Source organism: Aotus nancymaae, unplaced genomic scaffold (genome assembly GCF_030222135.1).
Source record: "Aotus nancymaae isolate 86718 unplaced genomic scaffold, 86718_ANA_hifiasm-v0.15.2.pri h1tg000099l, whole genome shotgun sequence".
Classification (NCBI taxonomy): domain Eukaryota; kingdom Metazoa; phylum Chordata; class Mammalia; order Primates; family Aotidae; genus Aotus; species Aotus nancymaae.
In genome coordinates this window covers 3,817,029-3,826,757 of record NW_026988514.1, presented here as the reverse complement: position 1 = coordinate 3,826,757, position 9,729 = coordinate 3,817,029, and the positions used below count along the sequence as shown (strand labels likewise).

Here is a 9,729-nt window from a genome sequence, read left to right as displayed (position 1 = left end):
AACTGGTATGTGGGGGCAATGAGAGAAACGGGTGAAAAACGAGAAACAAGGGATAGGGCTGACCTCTTTTGTGGAAAAGAAAAAGAAAACAGTTTCCTCAGAAAACGTAAGTTTCCCCTCAGCCGCCTGGTATGAGGAAGCACTGAGGCCGCCCAACGCTAACTCCTCTCAGGGCAGCTCGGGGCAGGCCACCTGAGCCGATCCGGAGCGGGCGGGTAGGCCGCGGGACCACGTGGCCCAGAGCGCTCTTCCCCGTTGCCGGCAGGGGCGGGCCCGGGCGCGCTTGCAGCGCTGAGCGGGACGTGGGCTCCCGGGCCCCGCGGCGAGCGGCCGCCGCCGGCCTCTTTTGTTTTTTTCTTGAGACCTGGTCTGGCTCTGTGGCTCAGGCTCGAGTGCAAGTGGCGTGATTACCGCTTATTGCAGCCTCAGCCTCCTCTAGCCTTAGCCTCTCCGGTACCTGGGACCACGAGCTGGCGCCACCACCTCCGTCTACGTTTTTTGTATTTTTAGCAGAGACTGGGATCTTGCCATGTTGGCTAGGCTGCTCTTGAACTCCTGAGATCAAGCGATCCGCCCGCCTCGGCCTCCCAAAGTGCCGGGACTGCAGGCATGAGCCATTGTGCCGGGCGCTCAGCCTCTTTTGGCGCCTACTTTCGCCTTTCCGGGGCCAGGCATGTGCAGCGTGTTGGAGAAGGGTCCCGCCCTCTACGGGAAGTCCTCGCTGCCAAGGTCACAGGCGCGGAGAACAGGAGAACCGAGGTGCGTTCCAGCATGTTCCTGCAGCGCTCCACTGCCTCCTGCAGTTGCGTAACGTCAGATCCCTGAAACACATCTCACATACGCGTGACTGGTGGTGTTTCTCCCTTTGAACCCTGACAGATACAGGAGCTCACTAACAGTGATAAGGAATTGTACCATGTACTCCATGCTTTAATACTGGATGCTTAGCGACAAGGCTGAGTTCTTCCTGCCATCCTGACACCCATGGCAGATGTTAACCTCCTATTTGACAAGTGGTCAACTTTTCTGCCTTTGGAAAGGCTTGGGGCTGGGGTGAGGGAGAGAGAAACTTTTATAGTGATCCCATGTACATTTCCCTAGAATGATGGATTAAGGGGTATGGTGATTAAATATACAATATATACTTTAATATACATTAAAAAGTTCTGGAAGATTATGCTTCGAAATATTATCAGTATTTTTTTCTATTTTTCCCGTTTGAAATGTTGGAACAACCAACTGTTATTTTAGCCCTTTCTCTTTTTTTTTTTTTTTTTTTACTTTTTTTTTTTTTCTGAGACGGAGTTTCGCTCGTGTTACCCAGGCTGGAGTGCAATGTTGCGATCTCGACTCACCGCAACCTCTGCCTCCTGGGTTCAGGCAATTCTCCTGCCTCAGCCTCCTGGGTAGCTGGGATTACAGGCACGCGCCACCATGCCCAGCTAATTTATTGTATTTTTAGTAGAGACGGGGTTTCACCATGTTGACCAGGATGGTCTCGATCTCTTGACCTCGTGATCCACCCGCCTCAGCCTCCCAAAGTGCTGGGATTACAGGCGTGAGCCACAGTGCCCGGCTTTTTTTTTTTTTTTTTTTTTTAAAAGACGGAGTTTCACCATGTTGGTCAGGCTGGTCTTGAACTCCCTACCTCAGGTGATTCGCCTGCCTTGGCCTCCAAAGTGCTTGGATTACAGGCGTGAGCCACCACTCCTGGCCTTTTAGTCCTTTCTCCTTCCTTAATTGCTTCTCTAAATTCAGGGCCTCATTGCTTCCGCAACCTTCGCCTCCTGGATTCAGGCAATTCTCCTGCCTCAGCCTCCTGAGAAGCTGGGAGTACAGGCATGAGCCAGCCACTATGCCCAGCTAATTTTTTGTATTTTTAGTAGAGACAGGGTTTCACCATGTTGACCAGGATGGTCTCGATCTCTTGACCTCGTGATCCACCCACCTTGGCCTCCCAAAGTGCTGGGATTACAGGCTTGAGCCACCGCGCCTGGCCTGAGAAGCTGTTTCTATACTCTCCTGAATGACCATTTTATAGATGCTGGGAAAAAATGGTATTAAAAAAGACTGTGAGTCAGCCGAGCATGGTGACTCACGCCTGTAATCCCAGCACTTTGTGAAGCTGAGGTGGGAGCATTGCTTGAGCCCAGCAGTTCAAGACCAGCCGTGGCAACATAGCAAGACCCCATCTCTACAAAAAATTTTAAAATAAGTCAAGTGTGGTGGTGTGTACCCATAGTCCTAGCTACATGGGAGGCTGAGGTGGGAGGATTACTTCAGCCCAGGAGTTTGAGGTTGCAGTGAGCTAGGATCACACCTCTGCCCTTGAGCCTGGGCAACAGAGCAGGACCCTGTCTCTAAAAAAATAGTCAGCCAGGCACGGTGGCTCACGCCTGTAATCCCAGTACTTTGGGAGGCCAAGGTAGGCGGATCACCTGAGGTCGGGAGTTTGAGACCAACCTGACCAACATGAAGAAACTCCGTCTCTACTAAAAATACAAAATTAGCTGGGCCTGGTGGCGCCCGCCTGTAATCCCAGCTACTCAAGAGGCTGAGGCAGGAGAATTGCTGGAACCTGAGAGGTAGAGGTTGTGGTGAGCTGAGATCTCACCATTGCACTCCAGCCTGGGCAACAAGACCGAAATTCCATCTCAAAAAAAAAAAAAAAAAGTTGACTGGGCGTGGTGGCTCACGCCTGTAAGGACTTTGGGAGGCAGGGGCGGGCAAATCACCTGAGGTCAGGAGTTTGAGACCAGCCTGGCCAGCATGGTGAAACCCTATCTCTACTAAAAAAAACACACACAGGCTGCACTCCAGCCTGGCGCCTGGCGACAGAGCGAGACTCTTTCTCTTTTTTTTTTGTGAGACGGAGTTTCGCTCTTGTTACCCAGGCTGGAGTGCAATGGCGCCATCTCGGCTCACCGCAACCTCCGCCTCCTGGGTTCAAGCAATTCTCCTGCTTCAGCCTCCCGAGTAGCTGGGACTACAGGCATGCGCCACCATGCCCAGCTAATTTTCGTATTTTTTAGTAGAGATGGGGTTTCACCATGTTGATCAGGATGGTCTCAATCTCTTGACCTCGTGATCCACCTGCCTTGGCCTCCCAAAGTTCTGGGATTATAGGCGTGAGCCACCGCGCCCGGCTATTTTTTTTTTTTTTTTTTTTTTTAAACATTTGAGATGTTTATAAGATATGGGAGTTCTTTCTAAGGACTATTTCAACATTGCTTGTGTCCTTCCTTAAGGCAGGGGCCATGCCAGCTGTACTGGATGCACCAGTAACTAAGTGAAATTGGTCCTTGCCCTTGATTGCTGGTGAACAACAAAGGCATTTTCCCTTTGTTAAATAAAACGGGATAATTTAATTCAAAATACATGAGGGGCTGAGTGCCGTGGCTCATGCTACTTTGGAGGCCGAGGCTGGTAGATAATTTGAGGTCACGAGTTCAAGACCAGCCTGGCTAACATGGTGAAACCTCATCTCTACTAAAAATTCAAAAATTAGCTGGGCGGTAGTGGCACGCACCTGTAATCCCAGCTACTCTGAAGGCTGAAGCAGGAGAATGGCTTGAACCTGGGGGGCAGAGGTTGCAGTGAGCCAAGATTGCACCACTGCACTCCAGTCTGGGCAACAGAGTGAGACCTTGTCTCAAACCAAACCATACCAAACCAAAACAAAACATGTGGGCTGGGCGCGGTGGCTTATGCCTGTTATCCCAAAACTTTGGGAGGCCAAGGTGGCTGGATCACTTGAGATCAGGAGTTCGAGATCAGCCTGACCAACATGGTGAAACCCTGTCTCTACTAAAAGTACAAAAATTAGCTGCATGCGATGGTGGGTGCCTGTAATCCCAGCTATTTGGGAGGCTGAGGCATGAGAATTGCTTGAACCTAGGAGGCAGAGGTTGCAGTGAGGTGAGAGTGTGCCAATCTGAGTGATAGAATGAGACTGTCACAAAAAAAAAAAAAAAAAAATACATGTGGGCTAGGCCTGGTGGCTCATGCCTGTAATCCCAGCACTTTGAGAGGCTGAGACAGGCTGATCACTTTTGAGGTCAAGAGTTTGAAACCAGCCTGGCCAACCAATGGTGAAACGCTGTCTCTACTAAAAAGTCAAAAATAAGCCAGCATGGTGGCATGTGCCTGTAGTCCCAGCTGCTTGGGAGGCTGATGCAGGAGAATCATTAGAACCCATGAGGGAGGCTGAGGCAGGAGAATCACTAGAATCCAGGAGGCAGAGGTTGCAGTGAGCCAAGATTGTTCCACTGCACTCCAGCTTGAGTGACAGATGTCTCAAAAAAGCAAAAAAAAAAAAACCAAAAAAAAAAAAACCAAAAAAGCCCCAAAACTAAAAAAACACAAAATACATGTCAACATGTGCTCACTTCAGCAGCATATATAGTAAAATTAAAACACACATGAACTCTTTTTTTATGTCTTTATCTGCAGCATGAAAATACACATGAACTCTTAAGAAAAAACATTTCTAGCAATCAGCAAATACTAAGAACTTATTGAGCTCTGTGCCTGATGATATAGAAGGTAAGAATTAAATTGTCCTGTTCTTGCTTTTATTTGTTTAAGTTTTAACATCTTGGATACTAGTGTTTTTGCTTTTTAGAGAGCTTACTGCCAAGCTGAGGGGTAAGTCAGACATTACACATTTTCAGAAAAGAAAACATATGCAGAAGTTGCATGTAACTGGAAACAAACAAAAAGAATATTTGAGAATGGGAAAGTTTGATTAAATCACACAGCAATGAAATCGAAGACTAATATAAAAATAGCACGTTTCCAATCAATCCTTGTCTGAAATAAATGTATATTGTGCACCTGTTAGGAACCCTATACTGTACTAAAAACTAAATTAAAAGCAACCACATTAAGCCCTCGAGGCAAAGTCAGAACAAACCCTCCTGATGCCTGGGGGACAGAGCTCCTTCACCTTCTGTTTCAGACATCAAGTCCCTGTGCTGTTCACAATAAGCTACTTTCAATTCATGGACATTGGATCAATGCCTTTGATGTGAAGTCATCCATGTTAGGGTACAATTTCATGAGGCAACAAATGGAGTTAAGCTCCCTATGCCTCCATTCTGAGAAATATTGCATCCACAGAGTAAAAGCATATTAGAAGGCTGCAGGCTGCACTTTCTTCTATACTTTTTTTTTTTTTTGAGACAGAGTCTCACTCTGTTGCCCAGGCTGGAGTGCAGTGGGGCTATTTTGGCTCACTGTAACCTCTGCCTCCCAAGTTCAAGCAATTCTCCTGCCTCGGCCTCCCAAGTAGCTGGGATTACAGGCGCCCACCACCATGTCTGGCTAATTTTTCTATTTTTAGTAGAGATGAGGTTTCACCATGTTGGCCAAGCTAGTCTTGAACTCTTGATCTTAGGTAATCTACCCACCTTGACCACCCAAAGTGTTGGGATTACAGGCATAAGCCACTGCACCAAGGCTCATCTATACATATTAGTAAAACTTCCAAAGCATACTGCAGCATATTGTGAAATAACAAAATAATAAGCAAGGCTTATCAGACAAGGGGTTTCCAACCCTTCAGGATAAGTCAAGAAAGGCAGTACCTTAGCACACAGACTGAGCAACAGGGCAGATTTAAGATAGGACTTCCATTGTCCTGTCTCAGACTACAGCTGCATTGTATGATACAGGGGCCTTTTAGCCATATAGAATTATTGAGCACTTGAAATGTGGTTAGTTGCCCGGCGCAGTTGCTCATGTATGTAATCCTAGCACTTTGGGAGGCTGAGGTGGGCAGATCACAAAGTCAAGAGATTGAGACCATACTAGCCAAAATGGTGAAACCCTGTCTCTGCTAAAAATACAAAAATTAGCTGGGCATGGTGGTGCATGCCTGTAGTCCCAGCTACTCAGGAGGCTGAGGCAGGGAAATTGCTTGAACCCAGGAGGCGGAGGTTGCAGTCAACTGAGATCGTGCCACTGCACTCCAGCCTGGAGACAGAGTGAGTCTGTCTCAAAAAAAAAAAATTTAGTTAGTGCCACTGAGGGCCTGATTTTTTATTTTGTTTATTTTTAAATACATTTTTTTTTTTTTGAGATGGCATCTCATTCTGTTGCCCTCACTACAACCTTCATTTCCCAGGTTCAAGCAATTCTCCTACCTTAGCCTCCTGAGTAGCTGGGACTATAGGCATGTGCCGCCATACCTGGCTAATTTTTGTATTTTTAGTGGAGATGGGGTTTTCACTATATTGACCAGGCTGGTCTTGAACTCCTGACCTCATGATCTGACCCCCTTGGCCTCCCAAAGTGCTGGAATTACAGGCGTGAGTCACCACCACCAGCCTATTTTATTTTATTATGTTTTGAGATACGGTCTTGCGTTGTCTCCCAGGCTGGAGTGCAGTATGGCTTACTGTAGCATCGACCCCCAAAGCTCAAGTAATTCTCCCACCTCAGCCTCCAGAGTAGCTGAGACCACAGGTGCATGCCAGCACACTCGGCTAATTTGTTTATTTTTGTAGAGAGAGGGTCTTGCCACCTTGCCCAGGCTGGTCTTGAACTCCTGGGCTCTAGGGATCCTCCTGCCTTGGCACTGGTATTATAGGTGTGAGCCACCACACCTGGCCAATTTTATTTTTCTTTCTTTCTTTTTTTTTTCTTTTTCTTTTTTTTTTGAGATGGAGTTTCACTCTTATTACACAGGCTGGAGTGCAATGGCGCGATCTTGGCTCACCGCAACCTCCGCCTCCCGGGTTCAGGCAATTCTCCTGCCTCAGCCTCCTGAGTAGCTGGGATTACAGGCACGCACCACTGTGCCCAGCTAATTTTTTGTATTTTTAGTAGAGACGGGGTTTCATCATGTTGACCAGGATGGTCTTGATCTCTTGACCTCGTGATCCGCCCGCCTCGGCCTCCTAAAGTGCTGGGATTACAGGCGTGAGCCACCGCGCCCGGCGGCCAATTTTATTTTTAATTGTAGTAATATACAGTGCACATAAAATTTAAACATTTTTAAGTATACATGTCTGTAGTATTAACTACCTTCATATTGTGTAACCAATCTCCAGAACTCTTTTCATCTTACAAAGGTAAAATTCCTCACCCATTAGACATCTATCCATTTCCTCCTCCACCCTGAGATCCTGGCAACCACCATTCTGTCTCTATGAATTTGACTAATCTAGGTACCTCATAGAAATGGAGTCATACAGTATTTGTACTTTTGTGATTGGATTAGTCCAATTAGCATAATACATAAGGTTCATACATGTGTCAAAATTTCCTTCCTTTTTAAGGTATAAGCCACCATGCCGGGCCTCAACTAATAGCTTTATGGATTCTAAATAAACATTAAGTATACCCAGGAAAATTTAACATCTGCATTGAGATGTGCCGTAAGTGGGAAATATCAGGTTTCAAAGACTTAATACAGAAAAAAAGAATGTAAAATATCTCATGGATACCTTTATCACATGTGAAATCATATATATATATAATTTTTTTTTTTTAGTTTTATTTTAGGTTCTGGGGTACATGTGCAGATTATGCAGGATTGTTGCATAGGTACATACCTAGCAAGGTGGTTTGCTGCCTCCATTCCCCTATCACCTATATCTGGCATTTCTCCCCATGTTATCCCTCTACAACCTAACCACCCCCTGCTGTCCCTCCCCAGCCCCTCCAACAGACCCCAGTGTGTGATGCTCCCTTCCCTGTGTCCATGTATTCTCATTGTTCAACACCTGCCTATGAGTGAGAACAAGTTTGATTTTCTGTTCTTGTGTCAGTTTGCTGAGAATGATGGTTTTCAGATTCATTCGTGTCCCTACAAAGGACACAAACTCATTGTTTCTTATGGCTGCATAGTATTCCATGGTGTATATGTGCCACATTTTCCTTGTCTAGTCTATCATTGATGGGCATTTGGGTTGGTTCCAGGTCCTTGCTATTGTAAACAGTGCCGCAATGAACATACCTGTGCATGTTTCTTTGTAATAGTACGATTTATAATCCTATGGGTATATATCCAGTAATGGGATTGCTGGGTCAAATGGAATTTCTATTTCTAGGAAAAATATGGAATGTTTCACGAATTTGCGTGTCATCCTTGTGCAGGGGCCATGCTAATCTTCTCTGTATCATTCCAATTTAAGTATATGTATATTTAAAAATTATATATATATATATATTTTTTTTTTTTTTGAGATGGAGTCTTGCTCTGTCACCAGGCTGGAATGCAGTGATGCAATCTCGGCTCACTGCAACCTCTGCCTCCTGGGTTCAAGCAATTCTTCTGCCTCAGCCTCCCAAGTAGCTGGGACCACAAGCACATGTTACCACACCTGGTTGATTTTTGTATTTTTAGTAGAGACAGGGTTTCACTATGTTGGCCAGGATGGTTTTGATCTCTTGACCTCGTGATCCGCCTGCCTCAGCCTCCCAAAGTGCTGGGATTACAGGCGTGAGCCACTGCACCCGGCCCATATATATATATATATATATATATATATATATATATATATATATATAAATTTTTTTTTTTTTTTTTTTTTTTTTTTTTGAGACGGAGTTTCGCTCTTGTTACCCAGGTTGGAGTGCAATGGCGCAATCTTGGCTCACTGCAACCTCCACCTCCCTGGTTCAAGCAATTCTCCTGCCTCAGCCTTCCGAGTAGCTGGGATTACAGGCGCCTGCCACCATGCCTGGCTAATTTTTGTATTTTTAGTAGAGATGGGGTTTCATCATCTTGGCTAGGCTGGTCTTGAACTCCTAACCTCAGGTGATCTGCCCACTTTGGCCTCTCAAACTGCTAGGATCACAGGCATGAGTCACTGCATCAAGCCAAATTTGGGGTTTTAAATTTTACTTTGTATTTATTTTAATTTATCTATTTTAAGACAGAATCTTACTCTGTTGCCTAGGCTGGAGTGCAATGCCATGATCATGGTACATTGCAACCTCAACCTCCTGGGCTCAGGTGATCCTCCCACCTCAGCCTCCTGAGTAGCTGGGACCACCAGTACTTACTATCATGCCTGACTAATTTTTTGTATTTTTTTTTTAAATAGTAACAGGTTTAAGCCATGTTCCCTGGCCGTTTTAGCTTATTTAAAGAAATTTTTTTTCCAGGCACTTTGGGAGGCTGAGGCGGGAGGATCACCTGAGGTCAGGAGTTCAAGACCAGCCTGACCAACATTAAGAAACATCGTCTCTACTAAAAATACACACACACAGAAATTAGCCATGTGTGGTGGCTCATGCCTGTAATTCCAGCTACTCGGGAGGCTGAGGCAAGAGAACTGCTTGAACTTGGGAGGCAGAGGTTGCGGTGAGCCAAGATCGTCCCAGTGCACTCCAGCCTGGGAAACAAAAGCGAAACTCCGTTTAAAAAAAAAAATTTTTTTTTTTTAGAGACAGGGTCTCACTACATTGCTTATGTTGGTCTTAAACTCCCAGACTCAAATGATTCTCCCATCTCAGCCTTCTGAGTAGCTGGGATTACATATGTGAACCACTGTGTCTGGCTACTTTTTTTTTTTTTTTTTTTTTTTTTTTTTGAGATGAAGTCTCCCTCTGTTGCCTAGGGTAGAGTGCAATGGCAGGATCTCAGCTCACTGCAACCTCCCCCTCCTAGGTTCAAGCAATTCTCTCACCTCTGCCTCCTGAGTAGCTTGGACTACAGGCTCATGCCACCAAGCCCAGTTAGTTTTTGTTTTGTTTTCTTTTTTGAGACAGAGTCTT

General features: G+C 45.7%; 1 long non-coding RNA gene and 1 other non-coding gene across 5 annotated transcripts in view; one reads left to right on the top strand and one right to left on the bottom strand.

Annotated features, from left to right (window-relative positions):
• Positions 1 to 357: 357 nt before the first annotated feature.
• The window catches only part of LOC105734325 (uncharacterized), a 94,735-nt gene continuing 85,363 nt past the window's right edge, over positions 358 to 9,729 (top strand). For 2 of the 4 annotated variants that reach the window (XR_010340084.1, XR_010340083.1), the window contains exons 1-2: positions 358 to 759; positions 4,453 to 4,545. This is a non-coding gene — a long non-coding RNA (uncharacterized LOC105734325). The remainder of the gene's footprint in view (positions 760 to 4,452; positions 4,546 to 9,729) is intronic. The other 2 variants (XR_010340086.1, XR_010340089.1) reach the window with 2 other exon arrangements.
• LOC135271985 (U6 spliceosomal RNA) lies at positions 8,059 to 8,165 on the bottom strand. Its single transcript, XR_010340105.1, has one exon. It is a non-coding gene; the product is annotated as a U6 spliceosomal RNA (small nuclear RNA).